Here is a 13,640-nt window from a genome sequence, read left to right on the forward strand (position 1 = left end):
AGACAGAGACAGACAGACACAGAAACAGACAGAGACACAGAGAGACAGAGGCACAGAGAGACAGAGACACGCACAGACAGAGACAGACACACACACGCACACACACGCACACGCTATGAATAATTAACATGAATATGTTTCTCATACATCTCAGTGTCACACATCAAAATCGTGTATTGTAGGGGGGAAAAAAAAAAAAAAAAAATAGTGATGTGAGGAAAATGAAAAACTAAAACACTTGAACCCAAGTTCACCGTTTTAGCTCACCCCCTTTCATGAGAGTTGAGGGGGAGAGCACTCTAAAACAATCGAGTATTGTCAGTAGATTTGCTTAGTTGGTTCGGAGGTCTGGTTTTCCCTTTTTCATTGCACACACCCTCTGTGGCAATAGTTAGAATTAGTTTGTCAGCGTGATGTGTATGTATGTGTCTGTGTACTGAGCTATGTCCATGATGGTGGTGGTGGGCTTGGATAGGGCAGATGTCAGTCTTTGCTAGTGACGGGGCGGGGAGGAGGAGACATTGTCTCTTGCTTGTGCAGCAACATCTTTTACTGACTTTGTTGGCCACTCACTGTCAGGAAGTCAAAGGATCTGCGCACCGGACTGAAACTCTGAACATTTGTTAGGTCATCAGGACTGGCCCCCTCGGGTGATGTGGTACCATGCTCACAGTACCTGGAATCCACCACCAATTTCTGATGTCAACTGCTCTGGATCTCACAAACTCCATTTCCGTAGAAGGCTGCAAGCCTGAAAGCATGAAACTTTGAGCAGATCCTTCAAGCCAGAGGGTTCTCAACGATGAGGATACCAAAGCCCTGGGCCTCGGCTACACCATCAACGACGGAAGAACGAGGGAAAAAACTGCATTGAGTCGTCCAGGACTTGCTGAAAGACTTGCTGAGAGACCAAACACCAGAACCACTCACCAGAAGAGAGCTGTTAAGCCAAGCCTCTTGCCTCTTGGAAGGCCCCAAGCTCAAGATGGTTCCCAACTGTTAAGTTGGGGCCACAAGAGCAATGGGGGTCATAGAGGCAGAGGTCATGTACTGCGCCAGCAGACACCTGGAATGCTGCCTTGGCTCAGCTCTGCATACTCTTCAAGGAGCTTTATGGCATCGTCTCTGAGCTCGCTGAAAAAGTCTCACACCACCAGACCCAACTGAAAGCACCATATGCATGCTCACTGCCATCAGAGAAGGTGATTGCACATGGTCTTGGCTGTACCTGCGGTGGAGCTGCAGCCATGACGTCGTTGTGAGGCTAGTTCAGGCCAAGCTGACCCCTCTTGGCCCTGTGAAGGCGAAGATGTGCATGCTGCTCGTCTTTGCAGCACGGCTGAAGAACTACTTCCAAAAGCACTGCCGAATCGAGGTCAAAAAGTGGCATCATCACCTAGTCGACAGCCAGACCATCCTGGGTGCCATAGGCTACAGCGTGAAAGTTGTGGACACCAAACATTCTACGCAAACAGAGTTGGCGAGCTCCAGAGTGTTGACATCAGAGAATGGTGGTAGAGTCCAGGTGCTGTGAACAAAGCAGACATCACCTGAGGGGCCCAGTCCTGATGATCTAACGAATGTTCCCAGTGTCAGTACAGTGCACAGTTCCTTCAGCTTCCTGAGGGTGAGTGGCCAACAATGCCAGTGAAAGACGTTGCAGCACAAGCAAGAGACAATGTCTCCTCCTCCCCGCCCCGTCACTAGCAACCCTAACAATCAAAGACTGACATCTGCCCTATTCAAGCCCACCACCACCATCATGGACATAGCCAAGTATGCAGACACATACATACACATCACGCTTACAAACTAATTCTATTATTTTGAAAACACAAAGTCGCGTTTTCATACAATTATGGCTGTGTATTGAGTCTTTTTGATTCACTGTAGTATTGGGTGTATAGTACTTGATACATGTTGGTATGTTGTGAATTCAGAATTTTCCACAAGCCTGGTATGCATGCGTGTGTGTGTACTGAGCTATGTCCATGATGGTGATGGTGGTGAACTTGGATAGGGCAGATGTTAGTCTTTGAATGTTGGGGTTGCTGGTTGTTGGTGACGGGGTAGGGGGTGTGGGGGGTTGGAGGAGGAGCGCTGGGTTGTTGGAAGCGGAGGGGGGGCTACTATAATAAGGCTGGCTGGCCCCTGCTTCCCCTGGCTGAGTGGTTGGCTTATAGGGCCTAGGTCTTGAGCTCGATGTCCTGCTGGCTTCACTTCTGTGGACCAGCTGCATGCAGGGGAAGAGCATGAAGTCATACATGATGGCACCCATAGCACCACCGATCATGGGACCCACTCAGTACACCTGCAGCAGGAGGGAAGAACAGAAAATGTATTTTAGTTATGTGAGCTGCAGACATCGGGGCAAGAAAAAAAACTTGTGAACAAACAGTGAAGACCACGTAAATCCGTTACACCTGACCTGAAAGTAGTTTACAAACAATGGGAGAGTTTTTAATACATAATTTTTTGCATACATTTCTTTCTTACTCAGTGGTTCATGACGTTCTTCATAAACATAACAGGGGCAAGGTCTGGCAGTGTTGATTCCAGCTCTAGTGTAGAACATCTGAAACAAAATAATCAAGTTTCAAGTTCAAGTTTCAAGTTTATTTAGCCATATGAACAGTATAAAAATACAGTTGTTAGCAATGTTGCTTGGTGTGCTCACACAACAACACAAACAAAAGACACAAAACTGGGGAGGGGGTATGAAAGAAAAACAGGGGGGTACACAAATAAATAAACAGGGAATGGCATACAGTACAAAACATTGGAGACATAGAAAAGTGCAATGGAATATTTAAAGTGCGTGGTATGTACAGAACAGTAGTAGCATTGTGCGATGTGACAAGGAGGTAGGAAGGCCAGGCAGTGGAGTAGCTGTAAAGTGCTAGTGCGTATTTAAGTGTCGGATGGCTTGTGGGTAGGTACTGTCCCTAGCATACCTGCAAACTCAGGAGGGTTGAAAAAGGTGACAAACTATCGCGAGCCCCAACGCAACCCCCCCCCCCCCACACCCCCCACCCCCCCTCGCCCACGCAAAAGTTTATTTACTACATTTAATTATTATTAATATTTACTTTTCTTTGCAATATTTTAATGTGCCCCTTTCTGCCCATGCTCTCCTTCTCCACCACCCTCCTTTCCCTCAGTGCTGCCAAATTAGCCTGTCTCTGTGCTCTATCCCTACTTCCAGCTCCACTGACATGAGCACACAACCTCCTGTCTAGTGTCTACCTCTCAACATTTCACATCATCCATTTTAAACATTTCCACCCCAGTTCTATTTATTCCATTTCATTACCCCCCCCAACCCCCCATTATTTTCATTATTTGCAATGTAGTTTTTAATTCTATTCCATTGTATTCCATTCTATTAGTTTTTATTCAATTTCCTCTGAAAACAGTGAATCACATCACACATGCCACATACATACACAGACATTTAGCATACAGCCAAACACAGACAGACAGCCAAACACTACAAAACCTCACATGCCATCACTCAAACCTCACATACAGTAGGGCCTACACCTCACACAAACACAGCATGCCTTCAACACGCGTCATACAAACTACACCTTTAACATAGGCTATACAAAAACACATAACCACACTACAAAACTTCACATCCTCCACACAGCATAATTCAAACTTCACACACAGCATAAGTCAAATACCATGGACAATGCACAGAAGAGAGGGAGGAGAGGAGGACAGGAGAGAACACACTCACAGAAACAGTCACACGTGTGCAATAACGTGTTGTGTATGTCTTATCTTATTATGCGCGTTATGCTGTTGCTTTAGGATTTTAAAATCCTCGAGAATTAAATATACTACCATGCGCTAGGAATGACAAGTAGGCTACTAGCCTACACTAGGCCTATATGTCGAAAATAAACAAACAATAACATCACGGAGAACTTACTTTCGTAACGTCGGTAGTTTTTTTTTTTTTTTGAAACGGCAACTCCATCGTATGCATTTGCGAGGACTTGGCTGTCAGACGAGGAATCTGACAGCTACGCTGACATTATTCTCCCAACGCTGTCCTGCTCTGTCCAGCCCAAGCCGTTTTCGCTCCACACCACTTCATTTCAGCGTCACTAGTTATTACTTGCATTCACCGACACCTAACCTTGCATTAACCACTGCCACATTCTTTATCACCTGTTGAAAACCTACAAAACCGAAGTAATCCGCGCTCGTCCTCTTAATGACATTTTATTTATCAACACCGGTTCCGTGCGGGCTTCAAGCCTTCAAACATGCAGCCAGTGAATGTGAAGCTGCGTCCTTGTGATTAAACGGCAGCCAATGGGTGTGGGTTACATCATGACTAGTGTTTATGGGTAATGTAGGAAATCTCGCCGTCTTCAGGTATATCAGACAGGCAGCTGTTTACCCTTTAGAATTTCAGTCGGGCGCTACTGGCTACAACCCCCCCCCCCCCCAAAAAAACTCTTCGGATCTGCACGATTCACATAAGTCACCTATTTTGGAATCAAAACGGCGAATTTCGCCGAAAGGTGACAAGTTTGCAGGTATGCCCTAGATCGTGTGGTTTTGCTTGGGATACTGCGGTACCTTTTCCCTGAAGGCAATAGTGTGAATAGGTGGTGTGCTGGGTGTGTAGGGTCAGAGGTGATGTTTTTGGCTTTCCTAGCAAGTCTGGTGTTGTAGAGTGAGGCTAAAGTGGGAAGACTGCGGCCAATGATTTTGGAGGCCCTGCGTACCACCCTCTCCAGATGTTGCTTTTCTTGGCTGGTGGAGCTACCATACCAGACCAAGATGGAGAAGGTGAGCACGCTTTCGATGGTGGCACTGTAAAAGTGGATCATGCCTGCTTGGCTGACTCCAAATTTCCTCAGTTGTCGGAGGAAGTATAATCTTTGTTGGGCTTTTGAAATGATGAGACTGGTGTTCAGATTCCATGACAGGGACTGATGGATGGTGGTGCCTAGGAAACGGAAGGAGTCTACCCACTCCACTACCTGGCCATTAATGCAGATGGGGGTGTGCTGGCCTGCGCTTCTTCTGAAATCCACTATGAGTTCTTTAGTTTTGAATATGTTGAGAGTGAGATTGTTTACTGTGCACCACTGCACTAGATGTTCGACCTCATCGCGGTATGATGTTTCGTCTTCGTCGCGTATGAGGCCTATTACAGTGAAATAATGTTCAGAGTTGAGAATTAGTTTTAATGTAAAAAATAGTAAGGAAATGAATATATTATCGGGCTTTGGATGTGTAGAGAAATAAAATGTGCACAGACCAAAATAGAACAGTTTCAGTGTGCGAACCTGCTGTCACCTTTGTAAAGTACCATATGTATTTTACATATTTTTCTGAGAGCACAGTCCTGTTTTCCTTGACTTAAATTAAGGCCTAGATCCAGCCAATGATCTAGAATGAAAATGAATGGGGTTTTATTTCTGGTGAGTTAGAATTAAACTGGTGAGTTAAGACCAAAACGTAACATGGAAATCTACAGGTATATTGAAGTGACGTGTGGGACACCAGGTCAACAAACAAGAACAGCTGACAGGAAAGCATCAAGGATATCTGGGCTTCCATAACTCCCATGCACTGTGTCTGCCATTGACTTCAATGTTAAACGCATCATGGCATTGATTAAGACAGAGAGAGTCCTAACCAAGTATTGAACATTGCATGTTATGTAGAAAGCACCAAATTTCAACTGATTTGATTTGAACCGAATTTTGATGGAAGAAAATTGTGATTTTATTACAATATTCTAATGATGCGAATTCCCCAATTCATGGGGGAATTCGGAAGGCCAAATATGTAAAAATAACAAATTGAATGATTGGAATAGTTTAACAACTGGGCCATGAATCTACAATCCATGACAGTTTAACATTATTGATGGAAATGAATCAACTTTTTCATGCTATTCTAATAAAGTGGCCTGGAGCTGTACATCTGTATGTTGATACCATCTTATAAACGGTTGGTTCCTCATTGCAAGACGCCCTGGATTCTTTACAACCTGCCTTCATAACCATTCAAACTGTATTGAAGTTATTTAAATTGGCATTAAACACAAACAAAACTAAGTACATGACCATCACACACTCAAGAGGTCATGGTAACTTCTTGGAGAGGGTATATCTTGCCAACATTTGAAGTGCATATCGATAATCTTGGTGATACTATTTACATGCTCTCACCTTTGTGTTTCCTCAAGAAGCTGGAGATAGTTTATTATTCTGCATTGGGGTTTGTAACAGGGGCCCCCTCAAGAACCCACCACTGTGAACTATACTCCAAAGCAATGGTGGGGAACCTTTTTCATTCAAAGGACCACTTCAAATTCCTCCAGGGGCTGTACATGTCCTCTGAGGGCTGTACTATGAACACAAACCAGGATTTCCCCCCTGCATTTTAGGCCTAGTCCTATATTGAAGGTAGCCACCTTTAAAGCAGACCCCACTTTCTCTAGGTCCTCTGAATATAATCCAAGTGTAGTGAAAATGTAATTTCTAATATTCCTGTACAAATAATTTCATATATCATGTGAAGCTGCATAACATTAAAACTATGTCGGGGCCGGATAAAACGGCCCTCAAGACATAGGTTCCCCAACCCCGCTCGAAACTTCAATGGCCATCCTCTTTACATGATGCTAGTCTGATGAGGTGCAAAGTCATACACATCTCACCCTAGTAAATTCAGCGTTGAAGTGCGACACCTTTGCAAGTTATGTCATGGTCCTCAATGGCACAGAAAAGGACTTGTCACGTGATGAGGTTTGCACAATTTTCCCGCCATGTCGGCGCATTTCTGTTGCTAAACACGAAAAATGTTGTGCCCTAGGGGTGGGAATTAGTAGGGGCTTCATGATTTGATGCGCATCACGATACACATGCCACAATGCATTGCGATACATGTATTTTTGCGATGCATTGCGATATTTACTTCATTTTTTTTCACCTTTGCCAACATTATACAATAGAAATATAAATAAAAACTATGATGGTTTATACGTATAATAGGTTGCAAAAGGCTAATAATGAAGTTTCAAAATAAGGTAACACTTTATTTTAGGGACACATGTATTAGCACTAATACATAAAATATTAATGCATGTGTAAGTAACTTGTAAGGCATGTACTAAGCAAAATAAGACAGTTGTTAAGCATGTATTCACAAATGTCTTGTTCATGCACAATAAGGGATTTATTACCAATATAACCTTAGTAAGGACCTAGTAGACCTAGATTTCTATTTATGTGTAAGCAGTAAGGGCCAGAATACAATGTGTATAAGCTCCTGGTACACTGTGTGAACAAACCCTGAACAGTGTGAAAACAGATGTGGAATAAGGGTCCCTATTCTAAAGTGATGCATTGCTCAGCCCAGATGGCTTAGGGCCCCCGAACTACCTAGGGCCCCCATTCTACGTCCCCCCCCCCCCGGGAAGCAAAGTGTAAGAACATTTCAGATATTACATTAGTCTCAGTAGGTATGAACATCTCACTTATTCTACTCATTATGTTAATGTGTAATTGGAAGCATTATATAGCAAGGATTGGACGTAAAGTTATCAATGACGGTGGGTGGTGAGATGTCATTTTTTCATACACCAATTAATTGTAAAAACCCTGCAATAAATGCTGAATATAACGATGAGTAATAGTTTGGAAGCGAAACTAAGCTATTCCTTTCTGATAAATAAGTTAATGTTTGAGAAACTTAGCTACAAGAAGTGCAGTGCATGATGGGTACGCCCTTAGTCAGAAATGCAATGCATGGCCAATGCAGCAATGATAATATTTCTGTTGTTACGTACCTGGCAAATTGTTTGGATAGCAACTAAATTTCACAAGTGAGGGGAGGAGCTAAGGACGTAGGCTCAGAGCTGGGTAGGTTGTCTGTTGGCCTAGATTGCGTACCCATCATCCACTGCACTTCTTGAAGCTAATGTTCTCAAACATTCACTTAATTATCACAAAAGAGTAGTTTAGTTTTGCTTCAAAACTATTATTCTAATGTTCTGCATTTATTTTGGGGGTTTTTTACAATTAAAACTCAGTGGTACATGAAAAAAAATTACATCTCACCAACCCACCGCCATTGACAAGTGTACGTTCAATCCTTGCTATATATAGGCTCTTGTTACCTCCCTCTCATTGATTTGAACAAGAGAAAACTAGATGACTCAGCTGGGTAAGTATTAATTATTTGATATACCCTTACACTTTGTAGATCGAGGGGGCTAGGTAGTGCAGGCCTGGATGGTGTGGGGGCCCTAGGACTTCGGTAGTGCAGAGGCCCTGAGCCATCTGGGCTGACCAATGCATCACTTTAGAATAGGGACCCTTATTCTGCATCTGTTTTCACACTGTTCAGGGTTTGTTCACACAGTGTGTCGGGAGCTTATACACATTATATTCTGCCACTTACTACTTACTAATAAATAGAAATATAGGCTTACTGGTCCTTACTAAGGTTATATTAGTAATAAATCCCTAATTGGGCATGAACAAGACATTTGTGAATACATGCTTAACAACTGTCTTATTTTGCTTAGTACATGCCTTACAAGTTACTTACACAGGCATTAATATTGTATGTATTAGTGCTAATACATGTGTCCCTAAAATAAAGTGTTACCCAAAATAATAATGATGATTTGAAGCACCATTATATCATGTGTTTGTTTTCGGGACTAAAGAGTAACAGAACGTTGTGACCAGTGCTTAATTTGAGCCGGAATATGCCGGAACAGGATCCCCCACCTCGTAATTTTGACCCCCCTGTGTTCCGGGACTTATTTTGGTTGATCCGGCACCTCGCGTGAATGAATAATAAAAAAATATATAGGCCTACTATAGCCTATTGTAACGGACTACCTCTGCCTCCTCAGGTGTGAGAGCGCAGCATTATCCCGTGTTCACTGCATTTCCCATCTCACCCGCAGCCTATAAATTGGGTTCGAGACAGTCAGGATTGCAACAACCACGAGTCGAGTGAGCAAGCGAGAAGGAACCATGAAGTGTGCGTGCAGAGAAGATCACCATTTCAGACACTGATGTGCGCTGTTCCAAATTGAGACCAAGCGCGCAAGTCTGCAAACAAGGGTTTGCAAAAGTGCACTACTAAAAAAAGAAAAAAGATATTCGTTGTGTTGATCTAAGTTAGCTCTTATGTGTTGGTCAGTGGTTTTTAATTCATATTTGGAAAGGTAACGAAGGCTAAACCAACGGCAGTCTTATTGCTGCCTGGCGCCCGACTCATAACCTTTAAAACATAAAAATAGCCTACTGTCGGCTGCACCGTTACAATATGGTAGAGCTGAAGGCAACGACATCATATTTTATCATCACGACGCACAGGCATGCAAGAGTTAATCATAATTCGACATATTGGATTTCCAATGGAAAAAAACATCTCACAAACATAGTGTATGAGATTGTGTTTGTTTGAGTGAAAGGGAGAGGATTTTTAAGTGCTTTTGGAGACTGGTCTGCAAGCATGGAGGAGGCCAAGTTAAAATTTGGCAACATTCCAATGAAGACGAAAGTCGCGATTTCCCCACGTATTGCAGCAGGAGAAGTCCAGCGTTTGCGTGGCTATTTTGGTGAGGGAAGTATAATTGGTAGTCTACTGCTTGTCCCATACATTTAAGAATCACAACTATTATGGATCTACTAGGCTACATTTCCATCCCGAGTATCTGATTAAATGTAGGCTAGGTGAAGTTGCCCCTCCCTCCTTGTTTGTTCATATGCGTGGATGAGATGGAAAGTCTGGCTGTGCCAAACATTGTTTAAAAGTTTTCATCAAATTTTGGTCGGCACACAAGGTTTTGGACATACTAATTTCTAGTGGCACCTGGGCTACGTTTGGTGCATTGATCAGCCATGTAGCAAAAAAGACAGATAGCCTTGGTGAGAGGATGAGATCTTCCTTGGCTGGCGAGCGCTCCGCATAGTGCGCGCGCATTTCCTTCCCTCCCAAGACCCGACAGTTGCTTACAAGTCAATTTGAGCATGAAAACAGCAAAGACAAGGTGATGTTTCATTCAAATAGGGCATACACGCTCCAAATAAAACATTGGCTGGAGGGATTTTCAACCGGACCGCAGCGCGAGCAGACAGTCAGTCAGTGTTAAAAGCCAAGTATAGGGAAAATCGCCGTCTTCGCTGCCGCTCGCTTACCATCAGTGCACGAGCCCTTGAAATAGTGAAGTGGCATATCGCAACAGCACATGTGGATTAGCCAAATTATATGCAAGCCAACAAAACGTGGATTTAACGTTTAATAGGCATATGCCAACGTTGTGTGAACACAGGGAAAGGATAACAATTGGGAAGCCATGCACTGTCCTTTCCATAGAAGACCGCTTCGGTTTCGTTTCACCTCATGGGGAAAGGATAATTTTCATGCACTGCAGTTGCTGAAACTACTAAGCATAAAGTTAGCGATCATCAAACTAAAAATATTGGTTGTTGTCATTACAGCATTTGGATTGCCAACTGTCCCTTGTATTAAGAAACAAAATTATGGTTCCATATGAGCTGACATGGGACTCAAGTGTTGTTAAAATGCAGGGAATTGCATCTAATATTTTTTCCCCCGTTTTTATTCGTTTGCGTAATAGTAGCCTATGTAGTTTTTCTGTGCGTTCCGGGACCTCTGTAAAACTCATCATCGCTGTGATGTCATATGTGTTTTGCGTTCCGGTACCTTGTGATTTACAAATTAAGCACTGGTTGTGACGTTGTGCACAACGCCTTTTCATGTTGACTCGCCCTCAAACACGATAGACCAGCATTTGCCAATTTCTTTTTCTGCCGCACCCCCTGGTATATCTCCATGTGGTTAGCGCACCCCATAACACCCACATCAAATCAGTTGAAATTTGGTACTTTCTACATGTCAGTGTTCAATACTTGGTTAGGACTGTCTGTCTTAATCACTGCCATGATGCGTTTAACATTGAAGTCAATGGCAGAGGTAGGTTAAATCATGTGCATTCCATGGAGAACAGGCCATTACACATTACAACGTTAAACTTAGTACAATGGAATAATTATTACCACTTTAAAACGGTCAATTGCGGCGAAAATACTTAAACTTGTATGCTGTTGTGGATGCCGCGGCTTGCCGCCAATTATTAAAGGCATTCGCAATGCACTCTGGGAAATCTGTTGTAGCCCTCCGTTTGGAGTGTGGTGTCGGAAAATCTACGTTTGGAGGGGTGGAAAGCCCTTCGCCATACCCCTACCCTTCTGTCTTAACGTGAATTGAGACGCCACTACCCCTATATATGGACACGCAAAACGGAGAGGAAGGGGAAAGGTGTAGGGCTAAGGGGGTAAATGGGATACAGCATTTGTGTGACTGTGCGCCACTCGCTTACATGAGGTGTGCCATGGTGACAGAAGCTGATGGCCATGGGAGCGGAGCCCATGCGTCTGTTGCTCCTCTCATCCGGCATGGAGAGGATGCAGATGACCAGCTGCACGTGTTGGCCATGCCTATGCTGATACCAGGCTGGACCTAGACACAGACACAGACACAGCTATGAAATGAGCATCAATTTAGATCTTTAATAAATCTTAATTATCAAAATCGATCTTCATATTCATCTGACCTCAATGAGACACTCAAAGTACACTACTTAAGGGTATTCTCTTAGGTAAAAAAACTAACAACTGTTACATCTGCATTTTACTCAACTGTTTTACTCACACCACAGATGCGCTGCGAGGGACCATGGAGGCTGTCAGTCAAAGATGTACCCAGGCATTCCTGCTGCGACCTCTCCAACTCGATCTTGGCGTGTCGCGAGATATGAAGCTTGCACCCCTCATGCGAGCTGGTTTCTGTTGACTTGTAACTCTAATTGGACGAGGACGATGAGGCGTTGCACTTCCCGAGGCAGTGTGGTGTCTTGTGGGTCCCAGCACTTCTTGGTTTGCTTTGGAATCTTCACTTGAGCACATCCACTTGGGGGGACTTTCCGGTCAATGCCTTTGGAGTCTGCCTTCACGCTGACCACTGTTGCGAGCTTTGAAATGTCCTTGTAATGCATTTTGGTCACAGAGCCACATTAAATCTAAAACAGCAAGATTTCTTCCCATTGGCTCCAGGACCCCCAGAAGAAGTGTCTGACGTTTGTACTTGTATTTCTTGCTGTCTTTTGAAGGGTAGGTGTTGTACTTGTAGTGAACTGTTTTGAAATCTTCAGAGTGGCTCAGCCAAGCAGCAGTGTGCTTAGGGTGATGTAGTCCTCAAGACTCTGTGCTTTTGGCATCGAATGGTCTTTAGTTGGCAAGTTTGGCGGCTAGTTTAAGTACTTTCAGGAACTAGCTGAAGGTAAGGCCTTCTCCTCCTCCACCAATACTTTTCAGGGCTCTTAGTGACCTTGACAGCAACAGAAGGGGGATAGCTCCACAGTCCTTCCTGAAGGCCTGCATCCGCCCTCCACACATGAGTACAGCAGCCGCCGGCCCCTGCACACAACAAGCCTGCCAGTGGCCATGCCCAGAAAGTTGACACCATCCTGCACTGCCAGGTACAGGCCCAGGAATGCGCCCTACCCCTGCTGACAGTGACGGGACCAGATGAAGGCACAGCCTCCCACTCTGCCCCATTCCCCCTCCCAACATCCAAGAACCCCCCAGCCGCTCCCCATGTCCATGCAACTGCCCCAACTAGCCGCCCCAGACCGTCCAAGTGCCCTTTGTCTAACAGCTCCTAGATCTCTGCCACTGCTGCTGACGGAGCCCTGGACCGTGTGCCGTCCCAGACAGCAACCAAGTGGCGTGCCCCCAGCTGACCCCAGGCGAGCACTGCAGTGAACGCCCTCCTCTGCACTCCAGTGACACTGCCTCCTGCCTGCGCAGCAACGCATTCAATTGACCCCGTTGGCCACCCACCCCAAGGAAGCCTAAGGACCTGTTGACCAGACTGCCACTCGAAACCCCCAGCCGGGCCTTCAAGACCGCCCTCCCCGGGTGACTACGTCTACCACGCCCACAGCAACCTGAATCCACCACCAGCAGAGATCAACTTCTCCAAGAAGAAAAAAATGCACCTCAGACAGAATTTGCTGAAAGACAGAGTGAGAGAACAAACCCCAGAACCACTCACCAGAAGAGAGCTCTCAAGCCAAGCCTCTGGCCTCCATGACCCCCTTGGTCTTGTGGCCCCAATAAAACAGAGGAAACCATCTTGACCACAGGGGGTCCACAAGAGGCAAAAGCCATGATCTGCGCAGCAAGCACCTTGGATGTGGCCTTGGCTCAGCTCAGTATACTCTTCAAGGAGCTTTATGGCATCGTCTCTGAACTCGCTGAACAAGTCTCACACCGCCAGACACAACAGAAAGACCATGTGCAATCAACTTCTCTGATGGCAGTGAGCATGCATATGGTTCTGTGTTGTGCTGTACCTGCGGTGGAGCTGCAGCCATGGTGTCGTCATGAGGCTAGTTGAGTCCAAGACCAAGCTGAAACCTCTTGACCAAAAAGGTGACCCTGTAAAAGACGGACATGTGCGGAGCAGTCTTTGCAGCAAGGCTGAAGATATACTTCCAAAAGCGCTGCCGAATCAAGGTCAAGAGGTGGCATCACCTAGTCGACAGCCAGACC

At 44.8% G+C, this 13,640-nt stretch overlaps 1 long non-coding RNA gene across 1 annotated transcript; it reads right to left on the bottom strand.

The window, feature by feature from the left end:
* Positions 1-1,570: 1,570 nt before the first annotated feature.
* On the bottom strand, positions 1,571-12,584 carry LOC134435855 (uncharacterized). The gene is made up of 4 exons (XR_010032111.1): positions 11,737-12,584; positions 11,405-11,544; positions 2,484-2,575; positions 1,571-2,311 (listed from the first exon to the last, which is right to left on the bottom strand). It is a non-coding gene; the product is annotated as an uncharacterized LOC134435855 (long non-coding RNA).
* Positions 12,585-13,640: the final 1,056 nt, after the last annotated feature.

This window comes from Engraulis encrasicolus, chromosome 20 (genome assembly GCF_034702125.1).
Source record: "Engraulis encrasicolus isolate BLACKSEA-1 chromosome 20, IST_EnEncr_1.0, whole genome shotgun sequence".
Lineage (NCBI taxonomy): Eukaryota > Metazoa > Chordata > Actinopteri > Clupeiformes > Engraulidae > Engraulis > Engraulis encrasicolus.